Source organism: Bos grunniens, chromosome 18 (assembly GCF_055505025.1).
Source record: "Bos grunniens cultivar Pamir isolate PY7600 chromosome 18, Bosgru_T2T1.0, whole genome shotgun sequence".
Lineage (NCBI taxonomy): Eukaryota > Metazoa > Chordata > Mammalia > Artiodactyla > Bovidae > Bos > Bos grunniens.
The window spans coordinates 57,655,004-57,669,757 of record NC_141182.1 but is presented as its reverse complement, the minus strand read 5'-3'; the positions used below and the strand labels follow the sequence as shown (position 1 = coordinate 57,669,757).

At 41.8% G+C, this 14,754-nt stretch overlaps 1 long non-coding RNA gene across 2 annotated transcripts; it reads left to right on the top strand.

The window, feature by feature from the left end:
* Positions 1-2,842: 2,842 nt before the first annotated feature.
* Positions 2,843-11,279, top strand: LOC147354349 (uncharacterized). Of its 2 annotated transcripts, XR_015146366.1 has the most exons (5): positions 2,843-2,890; positions 3,407-3,496; positions 7,828-7,954; positions 8,429-8,523; positions 10,966-11,279. It is a non-coding gene; the product is annotated as an uncharacterized LOC147354349 (long non-coding RNA). The 2 variants fall into 2 exon arrangements; XR_015146367.1 differs by lacking the exons at positions 2,843-2,890; positions 3,407-3,496; positions 10,966-11,279 and adding an exon at positions 10,727-10,819 and having other exon boundaries at positions 7,823-7,954.
* The last annotated feature ends 3,475 nt before the right edge of the window (positions 11,280-14,754 follow it).

Sequence of the window (14,754 nt, the reverse complement as noted above, 5' to 3'; positions counted from 1 at the left end):
AGCAACACAGCCCTCGTCTCATAAAAAGGAAAAAGTCAATCACCTAAATTTAGGAAATATGTCTCTAAATCAAATAAAATCACGTTCAGGAAGAAATCAAGAATCAAGACCTCAGAGTCCACTTTGACTACTCTTTTATATGTCAGAAAATCCTGTTGGTATTGTTTTCCAAAATATATTCAAAGTCTGGCCACTTCTAATCAGCTGCACTGCTGCCACTCTGGCCCAAACCACCATCCTCTCACCCAGATGGCTGCGATGATCTTCTCATTGGCTTGGCTGCTTCATCTGTGTCCCGTACATGCTACTCCCTGCACGGCAGCTGGAGGGATTCCATCAACACCTCAGTATCATCCTGCCCCCTTCTCTTCTCAAAACTCTCCAAACGGTTCTCATCTCACTCAAGAGTAAAAGGCAAAGTTCTGCATAACATGGTCCATTCCCTCCATTCCCTTTCCTTGTCTGATCCCATCCCCTACCACTCTACAGAAACTCTACATCAAAGAGCAGTCTTCCCCTTCTCAGGAACCTTTCTCGAGAAGCGCACGCCGTTTTTGTTTTTGGCCATGACACACAGCCAGCATGTGGGATCTTAGTTCCCCCAGGAGGGATCAAACCCGGGCCCCCTACATCGGCAGCACAGAGTCCTAACCACTGGACCACCAGAGAAGTCCCAAGGAGCACATGCCTTGGTGATGGCACTCTTCATTCATTCTTTCAGTCAACCAACATGTTTGAGCATCTCCTTTATGCCAGGGACTATTTTAGGGTTTTAGCAGTAAGCAAGAATGACACAATCCCTGTCCTCAAAAATCAAGCTGATGGAGAGCATAACTTGATAACTGTAAATACAATGAAGAAAAAGAACCCAGGACAACATGATAGGAATTATGGGATGGGGGACAATGGGGAAACAGTTTAGATAGGGTGGTCAAAGAAGGCTTCTTGGAGGAAGTGACATTTGAGCAGAAACCTAGAGGAAGGAAAGCCAGGCCACGCTGGGGGAAGGAAAATTGCAGGTTGAGGGAAGAGCAACTGCAAAGCTTGAGGAGTTTAGCATGGTTAAGAGAGAGAAAAAAAAAGTGAGCTGCTGAAGTGCAGTGAGGGGTGGGGGAGACTGGCATGAGACAAGGTCAGATACCAGGTGGGCTCAGCTCCTAAAAGGCATAAGGAGGAATATGAATGAAATTCCACTGGAGTGTATTAAGAGGCGTGACTGTAAACTGATTAATTTGGTTTTGAGTTCCCTCTGGCTGCTGTGTGGAAAATGGACCACATCAGGGGCTAGAGCGAAAGCACAGAGACCAGTGGGAGACCACGCAGCCAGTCAGAAAGTGTGATGATGGCTTAGCCCAGGGGGGCAGCTCTGGAGATCCTTACTGTACTGAGGATAGATTCTGGGCTGAAATGATGGTATTTTCTCTTCTTCACACCCTACAGCCATTCCCTTTTTGCACTGCCATTTTTATTCCCTTTTCCTTTCTCCAATTTAAAACTGCATTTGGGTGTTGTGATGAGCCCTGTCTGGGTCCTGGCCCAGGCTTGGCCAGTAAATCACTAAGAACCTTGGTCAACTATTTTACCCTCTCTGGTTTTTTTTTTTTTTTTTTTAATCTATATTTATCTATTTGACTCCATGGCATCTTAGTTGTGGCTCATGGGATCTAGTTCCCTGACCAGGGTTCGAACGGAGCCTCCCTCCATTGGAAGCACAGAGTCTTAGCCACTGGAACACAAGGGAAGTCCCTCCTTTTATTTCTTCATCTATAATATGAGTGAGCTTGACTGTTTGAGATGTAATGATCAGCCAAGCTCTAAAATTCTGATTTCCTCTTGCTCCTCTCTGCCAGCCTTTAGAGGTGAGTTGAGTGACTCCTCATGCACCCTCTTTTCCCCCTCTCCTTCTATTTCCCTTCATCCATCACCTCTCAATTTTACCTTTGTCTCTGGTTCCAAGGGCCCCAGACGGTTCTTTGACCTCAGCACACCTCTGTCTGTATATTTCTGAAGCAGAGTGCAAGAGATGCAGCGACCTTTCCAGACTTAGTAAGGGCGGGACTGACTTTTGGATGACTGACCTACTTAGGAGCTGGAAAACGAATTTCAAGAGAAATCAAGGACTAACAGTGAAACCGATTAGCTGGCTTACACGCAGGATAACTGTGTGACTAATGACTGAGTGCCTGGTAGGGGGATTAGCTTATTAGGAGGCTGATTTACAGGGAGCCTAATTGGACTGATTAACAGGGCAGGCTGTGAAGGGGGTGGATTATCCGATTAAACGATTTATGAGGGGACTCACTGCAGACTCATCAGGGCACTAGCCTGATCCTCCGTTGACATAGAGACTGACGGTCTTATTGGCAGATTGGTGATCCTCTGGCTGCTCTTCAGGCTGACCGGGTGACCCACTCGGTGGCAGGCTGACGAATACAGAGACAGGCTCCGGTGAACTGACTGACTAGCTGGTGAGCTGGCTCTCAGGGAGCCTTCCAACCTGATCCAGAATTGGCCCCGGGGGCCTCTCAGGCCGGACAGCCACCTTGGGAGGCCTCACCCACCTCCGGCCGCCTAACTGTCCAAGGGTCACAGTGACTGACAGAGATGCCCGACTCTCATGGAAGCCCAGTTCGGCCAGTGCCAGCGCAGGTTCTCCACTCAACAACTGACAGGAGAGCCAACAGCCGGAGTGCAGCCCCGTGAGGCCTCGTGAGGCCCCACGACGACCCATGTGTCTACAAAAAGAAGGCTGTGTGGAAACTACCCTAGATCCTGGCTGCGTGCCTCCTGAGCGTGTGACGTAAGCGTATACCCGGCAGCCAATCAGCGACTGCACGGGCCTGCCTCCCAGCCAGTCAGTGACTGAGTGGTTTAGTTTGGTTCCTGAGAGGTAGGGTTGATGCTCAGAAAGTGAGAATTATTAGCTATGTACCCTTGTTATGGAGAAGGCAGTGGCACCCCACTCCAGTACTCTTGCCTGGAAAATCCCATGGGCGGAGGAGCCTGGTGGGCTGCAATCCGTGGGGTTGCGAAGAGTCGGACACGAGTGAGTGACTTCACTTTCACTTTCCACTTTTCATGCATTAGAGAAGGAAATGGCAACCCACTCCAGTGTTCTTGCCTGGAGAATCCCAGGGACGGCGGAGCCTGGTGGGCTGCCGTCTATGGGGTCGCACAAAGTCGGATACGACTGAAGCGACTTAGCAGCAGCAGCAGCAGCCTTGTTTATAATGACATAATGTGAAATTATTTGAAAACCAAAATGAATGTCATTCAGCTCTCAAATAATCCATACTATGCTTCGTTTCTAGTGTGTATGCAAATGTAGGTTTTTGATGGTTTGTGCTTCAGAGAAGAGAAGCCCTTCTATATTGTGTTGCAACCATTTATATCTATTCTCCATTAGGAGATGGACACCGTAATGTAAAATGTACAATGAACATCTAACTGGAGGTGTTTGTTATTCGTGTCAAATATCCTTGGACGTCACCATGATGTAAGTAATCATGGAATCTTTTCATGTATTAAAGTAAGACAGATTGGTTCTAAATTTTCAATAGTTATGTCACTTGATTTGTGAGGAGAACACAATGATAGCTCACTAAAATATTGATGTTATGTTTATAATATCACCAGAAGTCATGAACATTAGTTGACAACATTGAAATAAAGACAGCTTCTGTGATAACCTAGAAATGTATGGGAAACCCTTCCTGAAAAAGTCATATAATTAGTGTATGTCTGTTTACTAGCTTCTGTTTTGTCAACCACAGAAATCACAGTTCTCGGATTGTTATATCAGGAAAATAAATAGCTTTCTCTACACTTGTAATTTGTATTTTAATCAATGATCACACAGTGAATTGTAAAATGTTTTATTTCAACTATTTGTGAAATTAAGACATGCTAATTAATAAAACCTGAATGGTTTTTATTTTTTATTTTAATGAAGTGTTAACCCACCACCACCATTAACCTCTCCCACCTTATTAAAGGTTTCAGGGAAGAGATAACAACAATAAACTACTTGGTAGCACAGAGAGATAGCATCTGTAGAAATTAGTTTCCTTACTGGCTTTAAATCTCTAATAACGTCATATATTTTCCACCATTTCTACACTGTATCTTTTTCCCTCTCTGTAACTGAAGGGACATTGTGGTGGTTCTCATAAGAAGGATCATACAGAGTACTGTTGAGAGTCTACCTGAACTGCTCCATGCTGTTGCTGCCTCAGCATCTATCTGGGGAGCAGGCAGCCTGCAGGTCCTTGAACTCACACCAGCCAGTCCTGTGAGCACCTGCACTAGGTGACCCCCTTCCTTGAGATCAGCAGTCTTGCTGAACCCCAGGGTCTACTTCACAGTCCCCCCTTCAATGACACCCTCACAGCGCTCACTAGAATCCTGGTCTTTTTGGTTTGAATGGACCCATCCACGCTTGGCCTGGGGAGCCCACAGCACTTCACTCAGGGTCACTTAGAAAGGCCTGAATCCCAATTACTGCCTCTTTCTGTGCCTGGTTCTCGCCTTGACCTTCCTAAGAAATCCCTTCCCTAAACCCTACCCCACAGAGAAGTCTCAGGTGTGCTGAGTGTAAGGGCTCGACCTCAGGGCTCCTGAATGTGGGCCGTGAGGGAGAAACATCAGAACAAACAGGGAATTTGCTAAAGACTCATTTCATGGCCCCACTTCAGACCTGCAGATTCATAACTTCTTAGAGTGGGGACCTGACCTCAAGGGATTGTATACACTGAACTGGTTCAGAAAGAATCTTTATCCAAGTGGTTTCCACCTGGTTTCCTATCAGGATCACGTGACCAGTGTTGAGCGATAACCTCCCCGGTGCCCTCCCTACAGATTTCTTTGTTGGGCCTGTGGGAGCATCAGTGTGGTTTGTAGGAAGTGCTCCAGGGGCTTCTAAGGGGAGGCCTGGGTTAAGGACGTGGCTCCTGGTCCATTTGTGAGAGCTGAGGCCCAGCTTCAATCTGAGGAGAGGCAGCAGGGTTGGCCTAGCTGGATTTGGACCGGGGAAGTCAGTCAGCTCACACGGTCTGTGTGAGCTCAGGGTGAGGAGCTCTCTCTAAGGAGAGAACAATCAAGAAATAAGTTCACAGGCTGGTCTCTAGGTAGGAAGTGATTGTTGCTGAATCTCTCCTGAGACAGGACAGGAGAGGTGGGTCTTTTCAGCTTTTCAAGGTCCTTCTGTCTGTAGTTGTGGTGGTTGCAGGTTATAGAGCTGTGCGGATGCCTTTGAAGGTATTTTCTCAAGATGCAGAGGTGTGTTTGCTACATAACATCCCCAGAGAAGACAGAGCAGGAGGAAGAAGAGGAGGAAATGGCAGCTTCTCAGGTACATGTCCTGTCCTGGGTCTGGGGCTGTGTCTGCTTTTCCTGCTGAAATGCCTGGACTGAGAGAACCTACAAACCTTTAATTCTCTACTCATATTTTTTTTTTGGCCTGGGATGTTTGTTTTCAACTATTTACTTTCTCCTACAATAGTGAAGACCAGCTCTTCTCCCTGATGTCCCAGAGCCTTTTCTTCATTGTCTCTATCCCAGCTTTCTATAGAAAATGAATTCTCAGAGTGAACTAGTGATGAATTCTCAAAGTGAATTAGTGATGAATTCTCAAAATGAATTAGTGACTTTCAACTCGTGAATATATTCCCTTTGTGAGAGATCAACACTGAGAGGTACTGGTATCCAAGATTCCCATGGGGATGTGGTTTGGTGTTGGGCTCTTAGGAAAGTAGAGGAAATGCAGTGATGAGTTTACATCTGGATGCAACTTCAGCTCTTTAGAACAGAAAGAAAATGCAGTTATAAATAGAATGAACTCAGTGATCCATAATTTTTCAGATAATTTTGAAACAAAAAATAATAGTGCAGTGTCTATATTATTAAAATGACTCGCTGTTAAAATATACTCACAGGATACAGAACAGGGAAGGTATATATGAAGTGAAATTTTTAGAAACTGACATTTTTCAGGGTCAATTCAGATCACTGCTACCATTTATCTCATTACACTGCATGTAACCTTGATCAGGTACTTCTGTGAGATTCCAGCATTACGATGTTCGCATTTTTTCCTCTTTACCTTTAATAAAGATTTAGGATGATTTCGGGAGGGACCTGCACCAGCCCCCAGTTACGGTGGAAATCCGCACCTTCTTAGTCTGTCTTTGCTTTGAATAATGAACACACCTGTGTTTAGTGGGGATATTGGATTTTGGGAGTGGAGGTTTCCTCACTCAAGCCCAGGTCGGTAGTTTCCGTTACACTCCACCCTCGTATCTCAGACATGATCTTATCACCTCTTTTTATTTTCCAAAGCACTTACAATAATCATATTCCTAATGTTAAATTTCTAAAATATAGCTAAAATGAATGGATTATGATTTATTAAAGTTTATTTAATTTAATTTCTAAAAGTAGAAGGATATAGTTAGACCTGAAAAGCACCATGAACCAGTTCAACATAATTAAGATTTATATAATTTGGACACAACAGTAGGATACAAATTCTATTTGACTTCCAATAGCCTGTAAACTAGGAGACACTGGAACATATGTGCTAAGACACTTCAGTTGTATCTGACTCTTTGTGACCCCGTGGACTGTAGCCTCCCAGGCTCTTGTATTCTCCAGGCAAGAATACTGGAGTCGGTTGCCATTTTCTTCTCCAACTGGAACATATCTCAGTACATAAAACAAGGTACAAAAATTTCATGGTCTAAAGTTTTTGAAATCATAGAGTCTGTTCTCTTATCAATGTGGAATTGTCTTACCCTAGAACAAATATCAAAAGATGTTTTCAAGTGCAGTCTGACATTTACCAAGAGAGATCATTGACTTAGCCATTGAAAACCTCAATAAACTTAGAAGACAGAAAAAAATGTGTTTTTTAAAAATAAATTCTAGTCCATATCAACTAAAGAAAACCCAAGCTCTACCATTTACTGAATACCTGACAAAATATTCTAAAATAAGTGTTACAGCAATATTATTGATCTAAATTATTTATGTGGCTCATTCAAGACTATGTAAAAACTTTTAGAAAGATATATGGTATATACTAAATATCAACAGGACTGTTTTTTTCTATGCTTACTCTTCTATTAAACCTGTAAAATCTGTAAAATATGTACAGTTCAATATTAACTATGACTTCTTACCTGGCTGTTCAAGTCTTTGCAATCCCATGGACTATACAGTCTATGGAATTCTCCAGGCCAGAATACTGAAGAGGGTAGCTGTTCCCTTCTCCAGGGGATCTTCTCAACCCAGGGATCGAACCGAGGTCTCCCACATTGCAGGCAGATTCTTTACCAGCTGAGCCACCAGAGAAGCCCTACCTGGCTGTTCTACGTCTGTGCTACTCACAATGCCATTCATGAACCTGAGATTCAGTTAGAAGTGAGCTTGTTAAAGAACAACAACTCTGGCCCCACTCCAGAATTCCTGAATTAGAATCTCCTTTTAAAAAATGTTCCCAGTTTGGAGAAAACTATTCCCAGTTTGGTTGATAGACAATTTATCCTGTATTACACAAGAACAACACTCTAAGTAAACTTGCCTCTATAGATCACATCATACCATAGTTTTTTCCCAAAAAAAAAAAGGATCTCTACAGTAGTTTTGTGAATAGTATACCATCTTCTTTTTTTCTGGGGTTAGAAATATGGTAGAGAATATTAGTGTGGAAAATCTTATTCTTGTGTAATACCAGACATTCTCCTGAATCAAAATCATTTCTCTTGCTGGTTTAATCTTGGGTCACATAAGGAAGTGACAGCCATATGGCACATGTACTTTGTATTTCAGGGATGGCTGACATTCCAGGATATAGCCATAGACTTCACTCAAGAGGAGTGGGACTGCCTGGACCTCGGTCAGCGGGAATTGTACAGAGACATGATGCTAGAGAAGTACGGGAACCTGGCCTCCTTGGGTGAGGATAACTGCCTTCAGAATCCCTTATCCACCCACTGGGTTATGGTTCCTGCATTTCCAGAATGTCTCCTGGAATCTTCTGCTTCTTATAATAGAGTTTCAGATCCCTGCTTTCTAGGAAAAGAATGGGAGTTTGTGAGGTTAGAAAGACGTCATGATGATTCTTTATTATTCCACCCTTCCTCTTTCTTGAGATAATCTGCCTCCTTCTCTCTAGATTACTAGGAATTTTATAAGTTCAGTGGTATAAAATAGTTGTTCCTTGTCTCTACTACTAACTTTTCCCTAGTAGTACTAGACCAGAATCTCAGGATCTGTTCTTTATGTTTTTGTTAGTGTTTATAGGTGCTCTCAATAAAGTATTTGGGGAAATCAGTTTTCTAGGCTGTGTCAATATTCTACTACACCTTGTCTTCTCACCTGAATACGTATTGGAATGGAAACTGATGAATCTCCTTTCTCTGATGAACAGGACTTGTGTCTCTAAGCCAGACCTGGTCACCTTTCTGGAGCAAAGGAAGGATTCCAGGAATATAAGGAGAGTGGAGACAACACCCATACACCCAGGTATGTCTGAATGGATGGAGCCTATGACAGGTGAGAGGTCCAAGGATCAGTGAGGAAGTCGTCCTTTGTCATGTGGTTTGGGAAGATCTGCTTCAGTGGAAATGATTTTGGAGAAGTCTGGGTTTATTTCTGTTGCTGTCATAGATGGATATCACCTTCCTCATTCTGTCTCTTTAATCATTCATGAATTCATCTCCAGTGATTACTTATCTCATTCACAGCGAGAACTGAAATTCTCCCCTTGGCCTGTGACAACCTGCATGAGTTGGCTGCTCTTTCATTTCTTGGGGATCCTAGGAAAACTGTGTTCATTTCTGAGTAACTCTATGACACTCCTTTTAAAGTTCATTTCTACCTCTAGACAGAAGTGTTTGGGTGGAGTTGTAGACAAACTGCCAAAGTTCTAGAAATACTGGGGACAGACATTTGTTTTCTGCCTTATAATTTCTAATCCACTGGGAACTATAAATATGGCCTTATAAATTTCATACTCAAATAATTTCTTCACTGCATAAAGCCAAATCTCTCTAAAATGAGAAAATGCAAATCCCAGGTGTATTTCAAAGTTTCTTTTTTCTTTATATAAACTCATGTTAAATATCTTAAGTGTATTTGCCCCAATTCGTCAATGTTAAAATACTTTAATATATTCATTTAACTCAAAGAATGTTAAAATAAATTGGCATGAGAGCTTAGAACATTTTCTACCATATTTTTTCTGGTTGTTTCTCACTATTAAGCTTTTTAGATTATGTGAAGAAATCTTTAAAAAAATTTTATTCGAGTATAGCTGTTTTACAGTGTGCTGCTGTATAGCAAAGAGAATCATATATATATATATACTTTTTTAGATTTCCTCCCCACTTAGGTCTCCACAGAGCGCTGAGTAGAGTTCCTTGTGTTCTTACCACATTTTTAAAGTCTCACTTCTTATTTGATTTCATAAGAACTACTACTTTATTGAGTTTATCTTGTTTGTTATGAAGCATCCCAGGACTTTATCCTATACATCTTCACTTTCTGATTAGCTCTATGCTAATATCACTTATGATTTTTAGATTCAAACATCTAATAGAATATGCTCAAGTAAAAACACATGTGGTAAAAAGTGGGTTAAAGAATTAATAGGCACCTAGTAATTATGAAAATGTTTGGTATCTCAATTTAAGATTACTTAAAGCAAATGATTACTTAAAGTAATCATTAGATTGTAATCATTAGTAATCATTAGATTAACTATCTATTCTTAATTTAGTTGTAGGTTTTTATCTTGGTCCTTTCTCTACAACATATTTCTTTTTCATTCTTCATCTCATTTTGTGAAATTCTCTGTGCTTGTGGTCTCAGACTCTGGCCTGGTCCAGCTCCCTCAAGTACAAGCTCACAAAGTCTCCAGCTGCTAAAGCTACACCTATCAGGACTGTGGGAGTCCTTATTGTCTAATCAGGCTTTCTGTAGGTGCTGAGTTGACAAAGCCAATTGTGGGGGTATAAAATCGTGGTCTGTGCAGCTGTGAGATTTCACTTTTCTTCCTTAGATGTATGACCCTGGGGCTCAGCTGTGTTTTCCGCCCCCTCAGTGCGCGTGGGCCACCTACAGGCACCTGCTCCTCGGGCTGCCCTGGAGCACAGGAGTCCACCCTGGTGGCGAGGGTCATAGGGGAGGAGGCAGCAGCTGGGATCCTGAGATCACCCAACCCTGTGGGAGTCCTTGCTAGTGCCTGGCCAGGAGGGGCTGGCATAGGAGGAGAGGGGCCGCAATGGTGGTTCTTCCCTTTGGGCATCACTCAACAACGCTGCTCTGCTTCTCTGGTGGTTCAGGCTTCCTCCACAAGCATCCTGTTTGCAGAGCTCCTCCCTCCCTCCTGTCCCCTCAGGATGTCTCCTCACGGCCAACCGCAGTCCTCTGCCTGGGTCTGCTCTCCAAACCCCACATTTCAGGACCCAGCCCTCGTGTGCAGTGGTGGACTCCCCGCTCAGGCTTGGGGAGCAGGGCTGTGGTTAGTACCGTCTGTAGCGGCCTCACTCTGTCCTGCCTGCCTCTAACAGGTGCTGCCTCCTCTTCCCATAAGAGAATGAGGCTCCCTTCTGTCCCAGTGAGCTCCCCCAAGGGTTGCAGGTCCCATCCCACTTCCTCTCCTCTTCCCTTTCCTTCATTTGCTTTGGTCCCACCTGGCTAAACAGAATCTTTCTTGTCCTTTTAGGTGTCCACGGTCCTCTGCTAGTGTTCAGGAGGAGCTCTGTGAGACTTAATCCATTTCTAGATGTATTGATGCATTTATGTATAAAGATGAATTCCATGTCTTCCGAATCCTCTGTCATTTTGACTCCTTCCTTCTCTGTTTCATTCTTAATCTAGCTAAGGGTGTATCAGTTTTATGTAAACTGTAAACTATATTCACTGAGAATAGTAAGTAGAATAACTTGTTATTTGCCCTTTCAGCTGCGTCTTCTCTACACACCCAGTGTGTGATGCCAAGAAATCCAGGCTTTGAAGATTTATGTCCAATAGAAAACCTATAAATATATGAAATATTTCACCTTGTAAATTTACATTTAATGAAAGACTGGGAACATACACGGGCATGTGAAGGACAGAGAGGATGTTATGATGGACATAACCCAACTGGGACAGTTTCTCATAATGTAAACATTACTGCCAAGAGAAATCAAGGTTGTGAATCAAACTGGGAAAAAGACCAATTTAAGTCACTAACATCTGCAGAGAAGTGTATGTTTGTCAGCAAAGACCCACATCGTTTTTTGACATATACATGTTCTCTGAAAGGAACTGTGGAAAATCTGGAAAGTCATCTAGTCTCTACTGCAGATAATCATTCAAACCACTCTAAATGCAATATTCAATTAAACATACATTCAAATATGTCTGAAGACCAGAAATTTAAAAAAGAGGGAAAAGATTCCCAGTGTAATCAACTTGAGAGATCCTTTAGCAAGGGTTCAGTATTCTTCAAACAACAGATATTTTTTCCCTTTTCCAAAATCTGCAATGTTGATAATACTGGAAGAGACTTTATTCAGACATCAATGGTCAATGCATATGGGGGTGTAGTTAACGCAGGACAACTTTTCATGTATCATAAAATGAGTAAGGCTTTAAGCAAGAGCTCTACCCCCAATAATTACAAGAGTCTTTATGATGGGGTATGATGGGGTGAGAGAGTATTTATTCAATGAAACTGGACATAACATTGACCAAGGCTCAAGTCTCATGAAGCACCAGGGAAATCAATTTTTAAACAATGATTCTGGAAGTAATAAATGTAGGAATATCTTTTATCAAAGAGCAGATGTTTCTCTGTATAAAAGTGTGGATATTGGAAAGAAGGCTTATAATTGTAGTGAATATAGTAAAGTTTGTAATCAGTCTTGTAAACTTAGACAACAGCAGAGTATTGAGAATGTGGAGAAACATTACAAGAGTAACACATGTGGGAAAATAGTCACTAAATCATTAAATGTAAGTAGCCATAGGAAAATCCATACAGAAAGGAAGCCTTTCAAATGTACAGAGTGTGGCAAAGCCTTTATCTGTTCCTCGTGTCTTACTCAACATCAACAAACCCACACTGGGGAGAGACCTTATAAATGTAAGGAATGTGGGAAAGTCTATACCTGTTGCTCAAATCTTACTCAACATCAGGTAATTCATACTGGGGAAAAGCCTTACAGATGTAGAGAATGTGGCAGAGCCTTTAATAGGTGTTCATATCTCACTATGCATCAGCGAATTCATACTGGGGATACTCTATACAAATGTAGAGAATGTGCCAAAGCCTTTATCTGTGGCTCACATCTTATTCAACATCAGCAAACTCATACTGAAAAGAAGCCTTATAAATGCACAGAATGTGACAAGTCTTTTAAGCGGTGTGGAAGCCTAACTCAATATCACATAATTCATACTGGGGAGAAGCAGTATAAATGTACAGAGCGTGGCAAAGCCTTTAGGCACAGCTCAAGTCTTACTCAACATCAGCGAATCCATACTGGAGAGAGACCTTATAAATGTAAATATTGTGGCAAAGCCTTTAATTGTAAATCACATCTTACTCAACATAAGCAAATTCATCCTACAAGGAAGGCTTATAAATGTACTAAATGTGGTAAACCCTTTAATCAGAAGTCAACTCTTTCTAGACATCAGATAATTTATACTTGGAGAGAAACCTTATAAATGTAAGGATTGTAGCAAAGCCTTTAATTGTAAATCACATTTTACTCAACATGAGCAAATTCATCCTACAAGGAAGCCTTATAAATGTATAGAATGTGGTGAAGCCTTTAATCAGAGGTCAAGTCTTTCTAGACATCAGATAATTCATACTTGGAGAGAAACCTTATAAATGTAAGGATTGTGGCAAAATCTAACCAAATTTCAAGCCTTACCAACATCAGCAAATTCACATTGGGCAGAAATCATCCAGATGTAAAGAAACGTGGCAAAGCCTTTACCCAAAGCTCAAGTCTTGGTCAGCCTCAGAGAATTCATCCTTCAGAGAAACTGAAAAGCCTAAACATAAGGAAAGTGGCAAAGGCTGTCATCACTCTCACCTCACTCATCATCAGAGAACACGTACTGGAGAGAAACCCTGGTAATATAATAAGTGATGAAAGAGGTTTGTCCTAAATACACACTTTAGAAAACATGAGCCTGTGTTTATATAAGAAAGATATGTGAGTGATGTAAAAACACATGTAGGAAAGTATTTAATCAATCATCAAATCTAAATAGGTATCAGAGAATGTGTACTAGAAAGCATTTCATCACTGCTCTTCTCTGAATTCACTCTAAAGGAGAATTACTGTACATGAACTTATGTTTTTTATGGTTGATGCCCCAAAGATAAGAGAAGCCCTTGTGTATTAGGTGGGCATGATTTATATTTATTCTTCATTAGAAGATTAAGGACACAGTAATGTAAAATGTACAGTGAACATCTAAATGGAGGCGTTCTGTCATTGAAGTTAAACATCCCTGGAGGTCACCATGATGTTGGTGATCAGGGAATGATTCTGTGTATTAAAGTAAGGCAGGTTTGTTCTAAGTTTTCACTAGTTATGTCACTTGTTTTTTAAGGATGAAACAATGACAGTTCACTGAAATCTTGGTATATCTTTATAATATCACCGAAATCTTGATGTATCTTTATGATATCAATAGTTCACTGAAATCTTGATGTATCTTGATAATATCAACAGAAATATATCAATAATAACAGTTCACTGAAATCTTGATATATCTTTGTAATATCTTTATAATATCAACAGAATATTAGTTGACATGGCTGAAATATTGACATCTTCTCTGATACCCTAGAAAAGAACTGGACACTCTTCCTGGAAAAGTCATGTGATTAACATAGGTTCCTGTTTGTGAAACAATTAGCCTCCATTCTGTACACCATAGAAATACTTTTCTCAGATCATTATATCAAAGGCATGAATATCTTTCTCTGTGCTTGTAATTGGTTATTTTGATCAAGGATCCCACAGTGAACTGTAAAAGGTTTTATGTCAACTGTATGTGCTATTAATATATGTTAATTAATAAAACTGAGTGGTCTTTAGTGATACAGTTGATGTGGAATGAAGTGTTAACCCACCACCAACTTTAACCTCTCCCACCTTGTTTAAGGTTGCAGGGAAGAAATCAAGCATCAACTATTTGCTGCCCTTAATCCTCAAATAATGTCACATATTTTCCATAATTTCTACAATGTACCTTCCCCTGGCCCCTCTCTATAACTGCGGGGACGCTGTGACGGTTCTAATAAGAAGGACCATACAGAGTACTGTTGAGAGCTTCCCTGACTGCTCCGTGCTGTTGCTGCCTCAGCGTCTGTCTGGGGAGCAGGCAGCCTGCAGTTCCTTGAACTGACACCAGCCAGTCCTGTGAGCACCTTCACTAGATGACCCCCTTCCTTGAGACCAGCAGTCTTGCTGAAGCCCAGGGTCTACTTTACAGGCCCTCTTTCAATGACATTCTCACAGCGCTCACCAGAATCCTGCTCCTCTTGGTTTGAATGGACCCATCCACGCTCAGCCTGAGGAGCCCACAGCACTTCACCCAGGGTCCCTTAGAAAGGCCTGAACCCCAAGTACTGGAGCTTTCTCACCCTGGTTCTAGCCTTGACCTCCCTCAGGGGGCCCTCAAGGTTTGCTGTTAATTCACTCACGACCTTGAGTAATAAACTCATCTGCATCAATT